The 20809-nt window shown below is 45.7% G+C and overlaps 1 protein-coding gene across 3 annotated transcripts in view; it reads right to left on the minus strand.

Annotated features, from left to right (window-relative positions):
- Nucleotides 1–20589, minus strand: part of KLHL29 (kelch like family member 29) — a 311078-nt gene extending 290489 nt beyond the window's left edge. For all 3 annotated transcript variants that reach the window (XM_019450776.2, XM_019450763.2, XM_019450767.2), the window contains exon 1: nt 20003–20589. The gene's annotated coding sequence lies outside the window, so the exon portion shown is untranslated. The remainder of the gene's footprint in view (nt 1–20002) is intronic.
- Between the last annotated feature and the right edge of the window lie 220 nt (nt 20590–20809).

Consider the following 20809-nt stretch of genomic DNA (forward strand, 5'->3'; position numbering starts at 1 on the left):
GGAAGAAAGATCATCCAATAAACAAAATTGCAAGAATTATGTAACTACTAGGAAAAAAGTTAAATTCCTATCTTCTGTCTTAAAACGAGATGGCTTAGAACTGGATAAAAAGTTGAATCGGTAAAATGAAATCATGAAACAAACAGGAGAGAATGTTAAATGAAGAGACAGGGAAAGCCAGGGTAGGGAAGGATTTTCGAAGCATAATGACAAGAATAAACATCGAAGTGAAAAAGGCTTATAAATAGGAGGACAAGCAAATTAAAGGCTTCTATACAACCAAGAAACCATAAATGAATTAAAAAAAAATGACACTGGGAAATATATTTCTAACATTACAACAAAAGGTTAATATCCTCTTATGCATAAAGAGCTCTTACAAATCAATAAGAAAAAGATGAATATAAATAGAAAAACAGGCAAAGGACAGGAATGTCAATAAACATAGAAACAAATGCTCCAGCCCACTGGTAATTAAGGGAGCACAGATTGAGACCATGGGATACCATGACTCACCTATCCAACAGACGAAGATATTTTTAAAAATTATAACAGGTAAGAGTAGGGTAAAATGGGTGCTCATGGGCTATTTATGGGAAAGCAAAACAGCATGGGCTTTCTGGGGACGATGTGGCAATACAGATCAACGTCTTCAGTGTGTTCCCTGACCTTTGATTTGGTAATACCAGTTCCAGGAGTTAATCCTAAAGAAATAATCCAAAACGTCTACAGATATTTATGTTCAACAATATCTGATTGCAATGTTATTTATTATAACAAATAGTAACTGAATTGTCTGAATATCTGACAAGAAGAAGTTAGTTAAATAAAAGATGGCACATTACTATAATGGAATGGAATGAAATATAGCCTTTTCAGATCATGTTTCTGAATATGTAATGACAAGAAAAAATCAGTATAGGGTTAAGAGGGAAAAAATGTAGGAGATAAAATTATACATATATATATAACACCAATTCTGCTAAAAGTAACAAATAATTCTAAAATGTTAATTGTTTGTATGTCTTAGTGATAAGATTAGCCATGGTTTTTCTTTTTGTTAAAAATTTCCATAAAGAACATTACTCTTATAATTGGCAAGTTATATAATTTTTAGGAGCTCAAACCTTGGTAATTCTATTTCTAGAACTCTATCCAAAACATTCTCTGTATCTCTCATAACCACCCCATGAAGCTGGTGGTATTATCTCCGTGGGACAGAGGCCCTGGGGGTGATGGGCCTCATGTTACCCTCAGAGGTGGGCCTTGTCAGATCTGACACCAAGATTATGAACCAAAATGATAAACAAGACTACCCACCAGAGTGCTATAGTAGAAAAAAATACACCTGATGGAAATGGCTGAATAAACAAGATCGCAGGCATGATTGAATACTATGGAGCATTAAGAAGTGATGTTTAAGAATCAATTTTAAGGATATGGGAAAACGTTCTAACGTAAAAAAACAAGATGCAAAATTTCATCTGCAGCATGGCCCCAGCTACTGTGCAAATGCAAAACAAAAGGGGTGCCTGGGTGGCTCAGTTGGTTGAGCATCTGACTTCGCTCAGGTCATGATCTCACAGTTCGTGGATTCGAGCTCCACATCGGGCTCTGTGCTGACAGCTCCAAGCCTGGAGCCTGTTTCACATTCTGTGTCTCCCTCTTTCTCTTTCCCTCCACTTGCACACGCTCTCTCTCTCTCTCAAAAATAAACATTAAAAAAATTTTTTTTAAATTCAAACAAAAAGAAGACTAGAAGAAAATATGATAAAATATTAACAGTGGTCATCTCTAGGCAATAGGCTTTTAGAGATTATTACTTACTTTGTTATGCTCAAAAATATTACACACTGGGCATTGCTTTTGTTACCAAAAAATGTTCCACATTCACTTAAAAAAAAAAATGAACCACCCATTATAATCCCATTACCCTCTTTCTTACACCTATCTACCCTTTCAGGTCAAGTTGAAGACTCACCTCCTCTATGAAGCCCTCCTTGATTAGCCCATACAGCTCCACCCTTCCAAAACATGTCTTCAAAGTAAAGCTTTGACTCCTGACTTCAGAAAACAGTCACATAGGTCTCTACGGACATCACAGCTCTTGGGCCAGACTCCCCCATCAAGTATTCTAGAAGCACAAGGTTGGGGAGCAGGCAAGACATTATTCATGTCTTATATGTGTGGCTGTGAGGTGAGCAGGCTTGTGGAACTGGTGCCAATAGAGCTGCCATTACTATACCTTCTGTGGTTTGGTCCTTGTGGTTGAGGAAAGGGTGGATGATTATTATGAGCAGGAACCAGGCCACGATGAAGTTCCCATAGTCCATAGAAAGTGAAAAAACTCAAGAGTATGGTGCAAATTTTCCAAAACATTTAAGTGTATTTAACTCTCCTGTGTTCTGGGATTATGTCCTTCCTGCTGTTCGGTGTTAAAACGTTCACTGTTCATTGCAACGATGGGGTAAAGAGTAGATGGCAATTTTAATGTGTTACTTAATAAACTAATAACTGGTGACTCCATGCTATTCTCTCCAGTTTCATCGTTTCATGGTCTATAAAATAGTAAACATTGAAATAACTTATTTGGAAAAAAGAAGGGAGTTTAAAGGAGATATAGATATAGATATATAGATAGGTATAAAAATAGATATAGATATAGATATAGATATAGATATAGATATATAGATTTGCCATCCAAATAGTATTGGTGCTGATATAACAAAACTAGAATATTAGTTGTTACTCTTCAGAGAAGTGAGGAATACCCAATCTAGAATAGCTAGCTCCCTCTTCCCTTTTCCCATTTTCCCTCATTCCATTTACAATTATCTAGATAATACTTTAGTATGTATTTGTTTTTGTTTTTACGCTAACTTTCCTATCGAGAATGTATGTTCCATGAAAATAGGGTCTTAGCCAGGCTCAATGTTGACACACAATAGGTGCCCAATAAATGTTCGTTCAATAAATAAAGGAAGGGACTTGGAAGTAGAGAAGGTACAGGGTCACTATACTGGGGGACTTTGGTCAGAGTCTTAAAATAACAGAAAATGAAGTTGAGTACTTAAGTCACTGATGGGTAATACCAGTTCTAGGACTTAATCCTAGCTACATGCTAGCACGTGGTATCTCCTATCTGGAGGAGACTCTTGTAAAGGTTTTCCTTTGGTTCCCAGTCATTCTGGGAGTAAGACATTAACAACACGGTGAGTAAACACAGTGGGCAGAATTCCGGGCCGGTAGCACTGGCTCGCGCGCTGGCAGGACAGAGTAAGTAGAAACCTACATACAACTCAATTGCAAGCTTTTCTCCATCTCCTGCTTCTGATGAACACTCTCCTCCCTCCAGGCCTCTCAGCTTCTCTTTGGGAAACAAATCGTTTTTTTCCAGTAGTTGATGAGAAAATGCCCTCTTGTGGGCGTGACTGTGGACCACCTCGACAGTGTCAAAGATTTCTGAAAATGTGGCTATTCAAGAGAATTCCTTCATTAGATATGAAGATTTTTTTTTAATCCCAAACACCAGCCCTTTGTTAAAGTGAAAATACATTTTCTAAAGGGCCATTAAAGAGTACTCAATTCACTTCTGCATGTCTAACTTAGGTATGCAAGTTCTGAATATCTTAAACAGCATCATCACAAAGAAAATTATTCTCCTTTCTAAACTTCTGTACGATGTGCTAATGACTGGGTGACTTTTTTTTTTATCATCACCCAGAATCTGCCTCCTTTCTGCTCCCAGGAAACCATCACCTGAGATTGACAGGCAGCAATTGAAAATAATAAAATTATGTAAGATGAGCTTGTAATCACCAGCATTTCACAAGAAGCAAAATGCATTTCGCTCTGGCTGAGGAACAGAAAGTTTCTTTCTCATTTTAAATCTGTATCAGAGGTAAAGCCTTCTATTAAAACACAATTCTCTGTACACTTACAGTCTTTGGAAGACTGCCAAGGAGACTATCACGGAAGTGCTGCTGCAGAGAAGCAGGCTGTGCAAGACTTGGGGAGAGCTCCCGAGGAAGAAGAGCAAAGTCTCTGGAATTCTTGGGAGGGCTATGCTCACGGTCACCCCGCCTCTTCTGGAAACACACACACACACACACACACACACACACACACACACACACACTTTCTGGAGGGATGTGGGGGAAGGTAAACATTCAGAAAATGCTTCCCTATCTTGCTTTCCAAACACACACACACACACACACACACACACACACACACACACACACACACACTGCATTTCTTCTTCCTTTTCTCACTGCTTTTTGGATATGTAGCATCGTCGTCATCATCATCATCACCATCACCATCATCAAACTGTAAACCCCGTGGTCCAAGATCTGGTAATTGCAACCTTTTTGCTGGATGCAATTTACAGGTACAAGTGACCACTTGGGGGCATAGTTATTGGAGAAGGCAGGCACCACATTCAACAAGGCAGGCTTTTAGGGTTTGAAGCCTGTTTCATCAGCTACCTTTAGAAAGCCACCCCTCTCCCCACTGCCCCCCACCACCCCAGTCTTGGATCCTGCAGGAGCCACTGGATGGAACATAACCCTGACAGAATTGTTCACTTAAGGCAAGTCTGATATTCGCTGTGAGGGAGATGTTATATGGAATTATATGAAATGATTCAATTCCTTCCTCCCTATAAAGCTGGTTGTTGAAAAATTTATTCCACATTATGGCTTGTCTTTTTCACATTTTCATCAGTGTTAGTGTGGGCATGGACACAATATTGCTCACTGTAGGGGTGGTGGGTGGCAAAAATTAACCTTATTAGTGTAGTTAAATTTCTTTCCCCCTGTTAGATGAATTTTTATTTTTCCCATTATAAAAAATATGCTGATCATTTTAAAACTCCAGAGAATTTTAAAGTAGAAAAATGATCACTGTTAACATTATGGTATATTTTTAGCCTTTTTAACCTATGTTCTTTTTGGTTTTAAATACTTGACATCATAGTGCATATATAACATGTGCTTGATTTCCTTTAATTAACAAAATTTTCCTTCTTAATTAACAATTCTCTCAATATCCAAACTCATGGTAAAGTCACTTTAGAAACTTTGTTCTCAATCCTCCAAAAAGTGTGTTGTATTTTTCTTTTTGGTTTCCTGATCAGAAGAAAGGCAAAGAACAGTTTTCATGCCACCATCTTGCCAACCCCACCCCAGTGCCCAAACACATACTCCAAGGAGTTCGTAGGTGAGGTTCGTAGCTAGGCAGAGGCGAAACATAAACCCAGGCTGGGGGAGAGACAGGGAAGAGAACTGGGAGGGAACAGACAATGCTTGGGAGCCAAATACAGGCTGGGCTTTCACTAAAGACCACAAAGCCCAGAGACGGAAGATGAACACACAGTTTAGTGTCCTGGAAAAAAGTGTGTCTGGTATGTAGGAAAAAACATGGAACAAAGATCATCCTTTGTGGCTCAGATTTGGATGCATGGTTATTTCACACCCTGGTGAAGGGACCCCTTATTGAGCCACACATTTTAGGGAATAATCCCTACTTCCACATGACAATAACCAACACAGAGAGAATACTCCACGGGGTTTGCACTTTTGCACCCAGGAGAGCTTGAAATAGCACTAGATTCACAGGCAAGAACCCCTCACTTAGACCTGTTGCTCCCGCCCCTCCCCAAGCTGTTCATGATGCTTTTCCCACATTCTAGGATTTGGGATTCCAGTTCCTGCTCTGCCCCTGACTGGTAAGGCTTAGATGTCATTTCCCTTCTCTGGGGCTCACTTGCTCAAACTGTGCAATGTGCTCAGCGCTGGTCTAGGCCCTTAGGGGTAAATCAACAAAGGTGAGACAATCAGTCTCCCAGGGGCACACAGTCAACTGGGGCTCCTATGAGGTGGTCACACGGACAATCCCTATGGGCAGGTGGCCTCTCCCAAGGAAGCCATACAGGGCAGGCAGGCTCTAAACTGGGCAGGGAGATGGCCAAGCCTTGTAGAGAAGGAAGAGGGGAAGGGAACTTAGGCTGACCTCGGCTGGGCCAGAGAACAGCTCCTTGGAAGTCGCTGAGAGTCACTGTGTCAACAGTGCACGTTTCCTACTCCTGCAGCCACTTCAGGGACTCCGCTCTCTCAAAGAGCAGATCCTTCCTTCCGTCCAACCCATGGGCAGGCATGACTTGCTGGGATGGGCTCCACACTCCACTCCACCATCCTCACGGGCATCACAGGCTCATACACGCCCAGCCGTGCCACCAACATCTCTCAGAGGTGAACTCCATGCAATGCCTCCTTTACCTCCTCTGCAAAGCCAAGTCAGGTCTTCCAAGCTTACTTTTCACAGGGGGAGCAGATCTGTTATCTGTATTGGGCTTGTGAGCTTTTGGACCTGGGCCAGGGGCCAGGGATAGACAGACTGAGGCTCTGGAGTGGAGGGAGGGAGACCACAGCAAATATGCTTGCTCGTGTAGGTCCTCCAAATTCTCCTTGCTCCTCGGGGCTTCCCGGTGACTCTGCCCTTCCCCACCCCCCACCCCGTGTCACCACAGCTCTCCAGCAAAGAGCTACAGTTCAGATCGTACCCCCACACTCTCCACTTGCATCGTCTGCGTCTTGAGATGAGGCACTGCCCAGGAATGTGGAAATTAGGGAAACAACGGAACTGAGCTTTCATACAGATGAATTCTGTCTGAGTTCCTGGAAGGCAGGAATTTCCCTCCCACCCCTAATTTCCTATAAGCCCGATACAGGCAGAACAGAGGGCAGCAAAGCTATTATTAGTGTCATTACATGAGGTAGCTATGTTCCAAGAGACGAAGTAAGATCCCACCATTTCTAGGAGGCCGTGCTGGGATGCTGAGGCCGGATCTACCTGGCAGTGAAGGCCACGGCTCTTCAGCATAAGGCCTCACTTCTTCATGACAGGAGACACTGTCCAGAACTATGTAAAAAAGAGACACTGACTTCAGAGTCAGGCTATAGATTTGCTGGAGAATGGGCAGCAGAGAGGGCAAAGTCACTGTAAGGAGAGACTAGCTGATGCTTCAGTCTCAGACTAAAGGTGTTAATGTGGCTGCTGAAAGAACATGTTAACGGGGCCAGAGGCTCCAAACCAGAGGAAGGGGCCAGGCTGGGAACTGGACACGCCAGTCACGCCCTGAGAAGAGGGTGCTCTGCCCCCACACTCTGCCCCACAGGCATCCAGTCACTTCTGCAGGTGGCCACCTGAGCTGGGGATGGTACTGTCACAGCCCAGGGGCACTGACTTTTAAGGCCACCCACCAACCTTCTGCCAAGCAGCCTCTTGATATTTAGCTTCCGGGTGATGTACCTTCAGGGGAGAAATCAGTTCAGTGGCTATCTTATTTCTAGTGTAAATCACCAAAATGCCACCACCTAGAGACTGTTCAACTCTGGGTATGCTGCCGGTTAAGTTGGAAAACCCCAAGTGTGGAGAACTTGTATGGTAACCCCAACCTGTGGAGACACCCTCAATTGGCTAACATCCTCACCTGCTGGTGGGTGTCTCCAAACATGGGGCCACATGATGTCTATCCATAGGAGAACGGACACATGGCAAACTGTGGTACCGCCATGGAATGCTACTTAACAATAAAGAATGACCTACAGAGACACGTGTCAACATGGATAAGTGGCACACGGTATGCCGAGTGAAACCAGCTGGGCACAGAAAGAGAACACAGTGTATATTTCTGTTTCTATAAAAGTCAACAGCAGGCGAAGCTAATCTATGGTGAGTGACATCAGAAGGCAGTTGGAAAGCAGAAGGGGGATGGCTTGGAGTGGGGCACAGGGAACCTTCTGGGGTGATGGAAATGTTTTAGATCTTGTTTCGAACAGTAGCCACGCAGGTATATACAATTACTGACACTTGCAGAAATGCACATTTAAGATCTGTGGACTTGATTGTATTGGCCTCAACTATTGTACTTCAAAAAATAAAAAAAGTAAAAACAATGTGAAACCACAGGGCTGAGGACACAGCAAGTGCTCTCAATAAAAGCTGCTGCACTGTTAAAATACATGCCTCCCCCCACTGCCCGGGCAAACTGTTTCAAGAATTTATTAGGAGAACCAGTTTGGAATATGTTTTTTGAGAAGGCTGTTTTTTTGTTTTTTTTTTTATTGTGGCTAAAATACATAAAATTTACCATCTTAACCATTTAAGTGTACAGTCCATCGTCATTAAGTATATTCACATTGTTGTGCAACCAACACCCACCATTCATCTCCAGAACTTTTTCATCTTTCCAAACTGAAAGTCTGTACCCATTAAAAAGAAATCCCATTCCCCTCCCCTCCCAGCCCCCGGCAGCTATCATCCTACTTTCTGTCCATATGGATCTGACTACTCTAGGCACTGCATATATGGGGATTCATACAATATTTGTCCTTTTGTGACTGGCTTATTTCACTTAGCACAAGGTCTTCAAATCCATCCATGTCATAGTGTATGTCAGAATTTCCTTTCCTTTTAAGGCTGCATAATATTCCGATGTAGTACAATCCACCTTTGATGTATCCATTCACCTGTTGATGGACACCTGGGTTGCTTCCATCTTTTGGCTATTGCGAATATGCTGCGACGAACATGGGTGTATAAATTACCTATTTGAGTCCTTGCTTTTCACTTCTTTTAGGTATATACCCACAGAAATTGCTGAATCATACGGGAATTGTATGTTTAATTTTTTGAGGAAATGCCACATGGTTTCCATAGCGGTTCTGCCATTTTGCATTCCCACCAACAGTGCATAAGGTTTCCAATTTTTCCACAACTCCACCAGCAATCGCTATTTTCTGTTTTTTAAAAAAGCTTTATAATAGTCCTCCTAATGGATGTGAAGTGGTATCTTCATTATGGTTTTGATTTGCATTATCCTAATTATCGGTGATGTTGAACATCTTTTCATGTGCTTATTTAGCCACTGGTCTATCTTCTTTGGAGAAATGTCCTTTCAAGCCCTTTGCCCATTATTTAATCAGGCTGTTTGCTGTTGAGTCGAAAGTAAATAAGATTTAATGGTAACTCCGCGCAGGTCTGAGAACCCAGGCTTGCCCTCCCCACTGTCATAAGCTCAGTCCCCAGATGTCAACCTCACATCCCTTATACCTAACTCGCCCCCTCCCACCCCCCTGCCATGGGTCACATGGAACACAGGAGCAAAGAGTTAGGATAAGCAACTTGCCTTCCCCCTTTACCTAGGACCGAGGAGACCATCACTGGCTCAGGTGTCTATTCCAGATATCAAAACAGGTTTCTGAAGTCCAGATGTCCCGGGAGGCGTATCCGAAATAAAAACAGCTGACAGTTAGAGCTGGCTCTCGAACTGTGACTTGACAGTTCAGTGAGTGCCTGCCCCAGCCCTGCAGCCTCCACTAGGAGTCTGCACCAACAAAGATAGCTTTTTGTGGTTTCTGCAGAATCTAGGAGAGAAGGCTTAAATTTGTAGGTGAGAACGTGAGCAGGGCAGGAATGTCCTTCTCACTCTGGAATGTGAGGGAGAAAGCATGGGGAGAGGCAGGGCTGTCATCTAGAAACCTAGGGCCGGAGCCCTCACCACAGGATGATGGTTTGCGTGGTCTATGTCAGCAAAGCAGAAGCCTCAGCTGCTTCCCTCCTGGTCTCTCCACGGCCACCTGTAACCTTCCCTGCGTGTCCCAGTTACGGGCGCCTTCCGTGTTGTACAGCCCACATCCATGGATCTCTGCACGGCCAGCCTTCTCCCCAATGGGTCTCAGAACATGACCTGTCAGATACCTGGGGCCAGGGAGGAAATGTCCCTTCCAGTCACGAGGGAGGTAGTGCTTCATAGAGAGGAAAAAAGTGACTTCCATGATGCACAGTTCCCATGAAAATAATTGTTCTCCTCTCGGGGTGGGGAAGGAGGAAATTTTAAATCTTAATGCGAAAAGCAGTTTCCCATGGCTCATGAAGCAACCCAGGTGTTTCTTTCTTTGCAACGCATTGCCATAGATTGGTAGATTGAGATGCTCTGGCTCTTTCACTTGGCACACCTAGGCTTCTGCAAGAAGTATGTTCCTTTCACAGTTTGAATATTACTCAAGTTTTGATGATTAAAGCTGGTTGGAACAGCATGAACCGAATAGATTACAGCACTCTATTTACAGCAGACTCTTCGCTAGCAAGATCAGCCAGACACACGTGCTGCACGCAGCCTCCGCGTCTCAGCAGCCTGGCTTCCGAATGAGGTACTTACACTTCCCAAATTCCATGGTGCTCTTTGCTTTGGGTTCAGAAAGCCAGACTCAGAGCATGGGCATCTTATATTTCTTCACATCAACCAAATAAGCTAAATTAATGGGAAAATAATCTGCCCATATCTCAAGAGGTCAAAATCGTGCAGAAATGCAACAAAATGACCTCAAGATCGACATGGGTATGAGCTCGCTCTCACTCAGCATCGGGGAGATGGACAGGGGATGCACATGAACCCCGAGCAGGTGCCCCTCATTACAGCCCACCCAGAATGGCAATCCTATTCTGGACAGGACGCACCAGGCAGGTGCCCCCACCAAGGTGAGCACTGCTGCACTGGCCAGAATTCAGTCTGCTTGTTATCCTGAAGGTAGAGAAGTTGGCCTCATCGATGAGGGATTCTAGACGGGAGCTTTAGAAAATCACCGCACAGGATTTGGCAAGACAACCGTACTTGGGCTTCCATGCTGCACTCTACACCCATCTGTGATGAAGGACCAGGTTTGGGGGTTTTGTTGGTATCCTGAATCCATTAAAACCATACTGTGGTCCTGCCACGTATGGCTAGACCACAGCTCACACCACATAGCACTCTCTGGGCAACTTATGTGGGAGTTTGACCGGGCCCAAACTGGTCTGTCTGTACCTTGTTGGATAAGCCTCAGAATCATGCTCGTGGCTGTCAAGGCGATGTCAAATGCAACAGAAGTTTCTAAACGCTAACTTCCAATTTATCTTGGCGCACGCTGGTAACAGTCTGAGGACTAGGCCCAAGGTAGCACTGCTTTCTACTCCTCTCTCCTGGCTTGGAGAGCCTGGCCAATGGCAGCAGTAGCCAACCCATGTGGTTAGGCAGAACTGAATGGACCTCCACAGCAGCATTCATTATCAGGTTACTCCTCCTTTGGTCTGTCTCCCAGAACTTCCCAGGAAATTCCTGGCCTGGATCACTCATTGACCTTACTGTACCTGCTTTCTATATGCTCCATGAGAAGCCATAAGCTTCTGTGTTAGTCTGGGAGTTCTCCTCATTGGGACCTTGTCTCAGGGTGTCTAATAGGGAGAACCCAACATGGGCTAAGGTCCGAGGCTGAAAGACAAAGATGGTCCTTGCCCTCTGGGGGACCATGATGCCCAAGACGAACCCAGCAATAACCATTTGTTCATGTGATCTGGAGCAGAACCCAAGCCATCCGTAGACACAGACAGCACTTGTGACATGCTGGGCACTGTTCTAGGCACTTTGTAAATGGGAACTCATGTAATTCTAAGATGTTCGCTTCTGGTACGTTTAAGTCAGCGCCCCTTAAGAAGCCTCTGGCCATGAAGAAAAGTGATCAGTCAGACCCAAGCCTTCAAGATAACTCAGAATCAAATGGTGATGGCAGCACGTTTAAGTGTGAAGATATCTGCAATCATATCGGTGGGCCTCTGTGTCTTTGAGTTTATTGCAGGCCTTCAAAGAAAATTAGCTGGACCTCAACTTATCACACCAGCCACGGCAATCAGTGAGCAATGAGGCTAAATGTGTAATTACTGTGTTATTTTAATAAGCAATTTATATTCTGTATGAAAGGGGATATTGGCTCCCTTCCTTTTGCAGAGGTTGGCAGTTGTTGGCAGGCCAGGCTTGTTCATCCCTTTAACCCATCCAGCACCGTGTTTGTCGCTCTGACCTCTGGCAAACGCTCTGTCTCTCTAGAACTCATCTGCAAAATGGGAATAATGCCGCCGTGTCAGCCGGTGAGCAACGAGTGAGATGCCACGGGAAAGGAGTGGGTCCTTCCACTGCGCCTGCTCAGTAAATAGTTACTGAGCCTGCACTCATTTAGAAGCTCCAGCAGCTGAATATCTATCATTAAAGTTCCTCCAGAGGCTCAGTTCAGTTGCAGTTTTGCTCCAGGAGCAAAGGCGCAAAGCTGATGGGTGAAAAAGAGAAGGTAAAAAAGGAAGTGTATTCAAACCCCGGTTTCACGGTCCCCCGCCACCTCCCAGTGTCGCTAAATATCCAACAGGAAAACAGGGCTGATCTGGCAACAGTTAGCGCTCTAATTTGGCCTAAGCCTTTGACTAGGTTTTGCTTTTTCACATGACAGAAAGAGTCCTCTGGTCTGTTCTTGCCTCACTGCCTCTGCCCTGACCCTGCTGCTCAGAGCTTTGCGGGGAGGCTTGACAAAAAAGAAAGCCTCACGCCTGATTTTACCTTTAGGGTGGAAACCAGCCCAGGAGCGAGGATGGGGGAGGTGTGGAGCTAGACAGGCAGGTGCACAGGAGTGGCCTGCACCAACCCGTTGCCCTCTGCAGTCCAGCCCTTCCCTGGCACTTCCTGTGTGGTCACTTAGTTACAGGTTTGATCACAGGCACCGAAACCATGCTTTTCTTGTGGTGAATTTCAAACTGGTGGAGCCTTCCTCAGCTGAACGAGGTTTGGAATAGTTAAAGTAAGGAGCAGACATAGCTTTGTAGTGTCTGTTCCAAGCTCTATTCACATCCTCTACCCATCTCCCCCTTCCCTCCCAAAAAAACGGACCTGAAGAATAAAAAAAATAGGAATTTCTAGCTGTACTATTTTTCTTTAAAACAATGCTTATTTTAAATTAAAAAATCTGGTAGGGATAACACCTTACAAATATGATACAAAGAATGGACTTTGTGTCAACTCTCAAAAGTGCCAAATAGATTCAAGTTATCATGGGAATGAAGAAGCTCCAAGAAAATTAGTCTTCAAAGTCTCAAGTCATAAATCCTAGAAGATTCCATTTAGATTAGTTGGAATTCATCAACAAGCATATTTAATAGATATGTGCCCAAATATAGCATCTAAAATTCCACACAATGGACAACCCTGAAGATATAACTGCATAGCCACTGAGTAAAAAGAAAATCCAAAAGTAGGCTTTGATGTCTATTACCTGACACCTTCTCTGGTCATAAATTTATGCAGACAAACATTTTCACTCTGAAGTTTTGTGCCTAGCACTGTGTTAGGCACTGGGATTCAAAAGTGAACAAATCCTAGATCAGTCTTTAGTGCAGATACATCCAGAAGGATGTATCTTGAATTCTTTGTACATCATTTCTGTTCTTCAATTTGCTATTTATTTATTCCACTGTCTTAATACAGAAACAGATGCCATTCAAGCATCTGGAAGTTTTCTCTTTAGCATTCCAGGAACTAGAGTAAATGGAAGCAGGTGGGCAAATCTAAAAGTACCGTGAATGTTGGTCAGCCCTGGTTAATATTCTTATTTAAGCTCACATTCCTTCTAACAGAATTATTCTATTTAAAATGTTAATTAGCACAGGGGCGCTTGGGTGGTTCAGTCAGTTAAGTGTCCGACTTGGGCTCAGATCATGATCTCCTGGTTCGTGAGTTCAAGCCCCGCTTGGGGCTCTGTGCTGATAGCTCAGAGCCTGGAGCCTGCTTCGGATTCTGTGTCTCCCTCTCTCTGCCCCTCCCCTACTCACACTCTGTCTCTCTCTCTTTCAAAAATAAACAAACACTAAAAAAAAAAAATGCATAAAATAAAATGTTAATTAGCACAGACAACACAGTACCTGGCAAATAAAAGGCAGTGCGAGGTAGTGCAAATGCACTGAGACCCAGTCTAGAGGATCAGAAACACATACACACACATGGAAAAGACAAAACAGAGTGGTAGCTGACGGATCTGGGTTCAAACAGCTGTACAGCGTGGCTAGATTTGTGGTCTAGGGCCAGCTGATTACCTTTCTGAGCCTCATCTTCATTTGTAAAATGTGGATAATCCCTACCTTGCAGAGCTGATATGGGGATTAGAAATAATATATGTAAAGTACTAAAATATAGTGGGCAATCATAACTGGAAGCTATTATTATTATATTATTGGCATTTGTTATAGGTTTGATGATTGAATAATAGGTAAATTAGCTGACCTCTAAAATCCGTGTCAACTCTAAAATTATGATACTAAAAAATGGAATTAAAAGTTCATATATCAAATCCACTTAAAGATATTTTTAACCATTTTAATTGTGATGCAAATCTCTATGCTTTTCAAAGTAAGTCCTGATAATGAGACTCATAAGAGTACAATATATATACACACCGCGGTGTATCATGAAAACAGTCATGGTCAAGTTTAGCAGGATGGGTATCTACGGCTTCTGAGGTCTCCAGGGGTTGCTGCTGCCAATTCTACTTCGCCTAAGCTCTCCTTTTGAGAACATTTCTCTAGGCCAGACACTGGGATGCACGTTTGACTGGGGTAATCTTGGCCACGATGATTCCCTTCATCTTCAAAAGACAGAACGGAAGCTTACTGAGATTAAGGATCGTTCCAAGGTCACACAGCTAGGAGGCAGCAGGGAGTGGACTTCAATTTTGACTCTAAGCCCTTGTCTTTACCCACTCTGCAATGTTGCTGCAACTCAGACAAGCCCTAAAAGCTAAACATAAGAGATTCGAGAGACTTGCCAGGAAATGTACACACAGAGAAGGAAGAAATTTCAGTCACATCTACTGTATTCTTTATTTGACTCTATTCTGTTGTCTGCATTCTCACCAAGTCTCTTAAAGAGAAGATCAGTGTAGGGGCGACTGGGTGGCTCAGTTGGTTAAGCACCCAACTTGGGCTCAGGTCATGATCTTGTGGTTGGTGAGTTTGAGCCCAATGCCCAGCTCTCTGTGCTGACAGCTCAGAGCCTGGAGCCTGCTTTGGATTCTGTGTCTTCCTCTCTCTCTGCCCGTCCCCTGCTCACGCTCTGTCTCTCCATCTCTCTCAAAAATAAATAAACATTAAAAAATTAAAAAAAAAAAGAGATCAGTGTAATATATTAGTGTAAAAAGTGGTAGAATACAGCTATCCTTCCTCTCGGTAAATATCCAAAAGAAGTGAAAGCAGGATCTCAAAGAACTATTTCTACACCCGTACACATATATTGGAAGATTCCACTTACATGAAGTATCTAAAGTAGTCAAATTTATAGAAACAGAAAGTAGAATGGTGGTTGCCAGGGACTGGGAAAGGGGGAAATGGGCAGTAGATGTTTAAGGGGTAGAAGGTTCCAGTTTTGCATGATGAGAACATTCTGGATATCCATTGCACAACAATGTGGATATTAATACTACAGAACTAAACACCTAAAAGGTAAAGATGGTAAATCTTATGGTATGTGTTTTTTTAACCAAATTTTTTAAAAAAAGAAAGAAAAGTGGCAGAATATATATTTGTATATATGTAAGTATATATGTTTTTATATATATTTATGTATATGTGTGTGTGTGTATCCTTAAAAGAGTTAATGGTTTAAAAATTTCAAAACCCTATAAATAATTATAAAAACTGATACCTGTGGGGCCAATAGCAGCCTTTGAATGTCTGGGGAGCTGAACTCTTTCTTGGCCCAAACCCGATGCCCTGCCCTAACAGTGCTCAACTGTTCTGTTCCAGCTTCTGAATCACTACCTGCTACCCCAGAATACCAATAATCTATGAACTGTCTGAATTTCATGCAGATATCCTCTCCCAAGGGAAATGAGAATTCTTCCCCTTCCCACCCTAAAGGTGGAAATGCCCCAAGACAATTAAGTTCATTTCACGAATAGCTGTGTTGCTAATGATCAACTTGCCTCACCTTCATTTGCAGCTCCAATTTCCCTGTTTTCAAAGTGATTTCTTTGAAGAAAGTACAGACTACCTTCCTGACCTAGGACTTTGGGAAAATAAGCGTGTAGCTGTTATAGGAAGAACCACAGGATTTGATTTTAGACCGGTCCTGATCTCTGGTCATTTTTGATACAACAGGCAGATAAAGAATTCTGACTCACTTTTCCTTCTTAACCAAAATTATTCAGACCATTTCTATGGTAAAATTTACTTCAGATGAAGTACTCTCCAGTGATTAGGTCATCCAATTTTTGTAGCATATTGGGAAATGACCCTCAATTTCCTGAGTATAGCAAATGACCATCTTCTGCACAAACTGCAAATATTCTCCTGGTTTCTAAACAATTTGGGTCTCCATGTGATTTATCTGTCCACAAAGGGATTTCTTATTCTCCAGTCATCTGACATGGTTTCTGCCTTGGTTTATCTTCACCTGTCACAACCTATGGCTGGATTTCTTACTTATGGTGTTTCTTCCTCCGCCTACCCCCAAGTAGGCATTTAGTTGACTGATTATAGAATCACAAGGTTGGCTATAATTCCGTTTCTCCATCTGACTTTGAACTTAAGTGTTCCAATTACTTCGCTTGATCCTAATAAGTCAGTAGCGTGCTAATGCTTGCCTTGATATTTCTGAAATATACAGGGTGTGATTAGCATGGGACTGCATCATTAGAAAGCAAAATGAAAGCGGGCGAGCAAAATCATGGCTCGCATTTAAGCAAAGCTGCCTGTTGAGTGAACTCACAATGTTACAATGATCCTAGGGACACTATATGTATAACTAAATGTATATTGTATTTGGAAAAATCCTATGACACTCTGGAGCCGTCTGTCTTTTGCTACTAGTAGAAAAGATCCTAGAAGGATTGGCCTGGCCCAATATACAAAGTTCAGAAGTCTGTTTAAGCATATATAGCTGAAGACATAAAGAATCCTTAAACCATAATAGGGTAGGGAAAAAAATAAAATGAAGAAGGAAAGAAGGAAGGAAGGAAGGAAGGAAGGAAGGAAGGAAGGAAGGAAGGAAGGAAGGAAAATCTTTAGTCAATTCTGCTGGATTGTACTGATATGTGGGGGCCATAAAACAAGAAAGCTTTATGGTAAGCCTGTTGGAAGAAAAAAAAAATACCCATGCATACACAGATATCAAATGGGATGCTAAAAAACTACACTAGCATCAGTGGTGCTGAGGGTATTAAAATTTTTTAATCCCTTTATATCTGTGTATAACCGGGAATAGTGTAAACTTTTGGAAAATAGCAGGAAAAAAAAGGAACCAGTTTAAACTGGGAATGATATACAGCCAAATCAATTGATAAATAAAAGAAAAAAAAGATAGCAGAACTGAAATTGATGCCAAAGATTTATAAGGTTGACTAAGTAAACAAAAATGGAATGGATCACCATGGAAATGCATGAATATTGAAATAGGCAAGATTTGAATAGACTAATGATACGCCTCACTTAGACTGACAGGTGTTGATAACAACTCTGACACTCAATCCACACCAACATCCACACTTCTAACATGTTTATTCCTAGAAAACAGGAGCTGATTTAAAGGTTCCTTTGGTAAGAGCTTCTACAAAAAATACATTTTCTAAATCTTAAAGAGACTAACTCAATTCTCATCTACTTGAAAAACAAAAAAGGGTTTTATCTATTTGCTTGCTGGATATGAGGAGCTGCAGTTAGCAGAAGTCATTCTCTTGGGCTCCAGTCTTTGTTCCAAGAAACCTCTCACAAAACTGAATTCTCGCTCTGGCTTATCTCCCACACTGAGTACTTGAAGTATGACCACCACTCATTAGAAACATAATTAAAAAGACACAACACTAGATCCCCCCCCCCCCAAGCACATACAGATGAAAACCAATAATCCTTAATCTATTTGTTACCATAGCTACCATAGGATTTTTTTTTTTTATTTCAGTACAACTCTAGGTATTTCGTTTGGATTGTTGCTTGCAAATGAAAGTTGGAGACCTATAAATTTCTGTTAACTGTGTAGAAATGGGGAGACAGAAGAAAATGTTTCTCTTAATCACAATTATGGTTTATAAGATGCTTGTACAGAAAAGTTATTAAAATTGGTTAAATGCATCAGCCCATAAACCAATTTAAATGTCATTAAATTCATATAGAGTTTAAGGACACATATGCTAGTAATTACCTTATTTATAGCAGGATGATAAATCAAGTGCACTCAGAACAATGCATGGGACAGAGACTGTATTCATCAGTGGCACACAGCTCCATACATGTAGAAACACCTAGACTATGTGACCACTCATATACATGCATACCAACCAGCCCTTAAAAGTATTCACCTGTGCGTTACAGGGCAACGATTTCACCAGGTGCCAGGATGAGCAATCTGTAAAATTGTTCATCATCCCCCTAAGAGTGAAAAAAGTTACCTTTACACTCCCCTAATATCATTTTTTAAAACATCAGGAATGAAGTGGACTAATTAATTCTGCCATTCATCCTAAACCGAAATAATTCCTTAAATCTGCTCTCCTAGGGCTGAGCTGGACAGAAGACCACACAGCAAGGGGAGGAACTCTGTAGGGACCAGACAGATGACTTTAAAGAGACTGAAATTAGGGTAAATACAGCTGTAACCAGGACAGATCTGTCACTGCAAGAGGTGTCCAAATCCCGGCGTAGCTCGGCTGATGAGAGGCTGGAGCCTGTATCAGTGGAGCCTGACTGTCCCTGAGCTGACGAAGTGGAAGTTTCGCGGGCAGAAGCAGCAAGGCGTCCTCAACGGTCCGGTCCCTCCAGCGCCGAGGTCTCGCCTAATGCTACATAAATACCTGCGTCCACGATTCGCCCCGGGCGCGCCGCGGCGCCAGCACCGTAGGGCAGGGGAGCGTTTGCAGAGCAGCAGGGATGGTAAAGGCGGCGGCTCCTTACCCATCAGCATCCCCAGAGACCCGCCAGAGGACCCGCCAACTGACCCCGTCTGCGATTGGGTTCCAGAGCCCAGGAAAGACAACTGGCTTCTCGACTGGTGGACCCAGGCATCCGAGACTTGCTCTCTGAGCCCACCCCTCCTCGGTGACGGTTGGACGCAGGCAGGCAGCGCGTCCCCGCCTTCCCCAGCCAACGCAGACCCGACCTGCCCTCGGAGCAGCCTCGGACCTGCCCCGGCTCTCGGGCCCCGGGCGAGTGCGCCCCTCCCTCGGGGCCCGGGGCCCGCGCTGCCCAGCGCCCGCACCCGCGCGGCGACCGCAGAAAACCCTCGCGCTCTCGGCCCGCTCCAGGCCACGGAGACACGGACGTGAGCCCTCGGCCACCCTGCACCCCCGCCGGGGTCGGGGCGCGCGTCCACACTCCCACATTGCACACCTCGGGGTCCACACTATCCCACACATAAACAACCCCTCCCCACCCTACACCACGTCCTCGTCCCTTCACCATCCCCGTGGGCTCTCTCTTCGGCGCCCCCCAAACACGCTGGCACCCATAAGGTGTTAAGGGAAGGGGGGTCACAACAAGGTCTGTGCGGGTTCCCTCCTCATGGTTTTTCAAGCTCCTCCACCTCGAAAGTTACTTCGGATTGAGTGAAGAGACCTGGTCCCCAAATGCGGGGTCTGCGGACGCGAATCGGCAAAACCCCAACCCGGCTTCCGGCTGCACAGAAGCGCGCGCCTCCCCAAAGGGCAGGGCGCGCGGCCGCCCCCGGGGTCCAGCCCTTCGGTGCCTCCTCCTGGCCCCCAGCCCGGCGCGGGCCCTGGGCCGCTCTGGGGAGGTGGCCTGGAGAGGAACGCGCACTGCCGGGCCCAGCCAGGAGGGTGCCGCGGCCGGGGTCACACTTGCCTCCAGCACCCCCGACCATCGCGACATTGGCCCTGGGCAGCCCCAGCGCATACACACCCGGGGGCAGGAAGTTTTTTTTTCCCCTCTTTTCCCCCTTGGAGCAGCGCAGGCGCAAGGGCTCCTGCAGCCTTGCGAGTCCAGACGCGGGAGGCTCCTGCCGCCGCCGCCGCCGCCGCGGGAGCCGAGCCCAGCGTTCCGGGTTCTCGGGCCCCGCTCCCAAGCCCGGCCCGGCCCCGCGCAGCCTCCAGGACCCAGGGTCCCCGGCGCCGCATCCTTGGCGCCCTAGCCTGGCTCTTACCTCCGGCCGCGCCGCTCCGGCCCCGGCCCGACGCGCAGAGAGCCGGGGGTCGCGGGTGGGCGCAGGAGGGCTGATGGATAGGGGACGGCGCCGGCGGGTAGCGGTAGCTGGGGCCGCTCGGGTCCTGGCCGGGAGAAACGGATCCAGGTCCACCTCCTCGCGTTCCTGCTCTCCGCCGTCTCCCCCTTTTCCTTCTCCTCCTCCTCTTCCTCCTCCTCCTCCTCCGCCGCCGCCGCCTCCCGGCAGCCCAGGGAGGATGCCCGGGAGAGGGAAGTCAGTCCTTCTGCCTGTCAGCCTGTGCGGCTACGCGCGGCGCGGCGCGGCTCTCACCGAGGCGGCGGCGGCGGCGGCGGCTCCGGCAGCATCGCCCCCGCCCTCTCCCCGCAGCCGCGGCGGCCGCGGGGCTGGGGCTGCTCCGGGCTCGGGGCTCGGGCTCCGGGCGGGGGCTGCGCTCAGGCGCGGCGGCCGCCGGGGCTGCGGGCTGGCGCTGCGGAGCCGGGGCCGGGGCTGGAGCTGCAGCTAGATCCGCGGCGGCGGGGACGGCGGCGCGGGGGCTGGCGCGGCCGCGGCGCGGGGACCATGCTCCCTTCTGGCTCGCTCCGCTCCGGGTACCGTCTTCTTTAGCTGCGAGGGAGGCGGGCTTCGGCGCGCAGCCAGGGGCGGGCGGAGCCAATCACGGGCGCCGGAGTGGGCGGGGGTGGAGGGTGGGGGAGGCGGGGCGCCCCCGGCCGGGCACCCGGCGCTGCTCCCCGGGCCCGAGGGATCCCCGGCAGCGGCGCGCCCGGCCCGGGCCGGAGTGCCGGCGGG

Source organism: Panthera pardus, unplaced genomic scaffold (assembly GCF_024362965.1).
Source record: "Panthera pardus isolate Hobbes unplaced genomic scaffold, ASM2436296v1 HiC_scaffold_26, whole genome shotgun sequence".
Classification (NCBI taxonomy): Eukaryota; Metazoa; Chordata; class Mammalia; order Carnivora; family Felidae; genus Panthera; species Panthera pardus.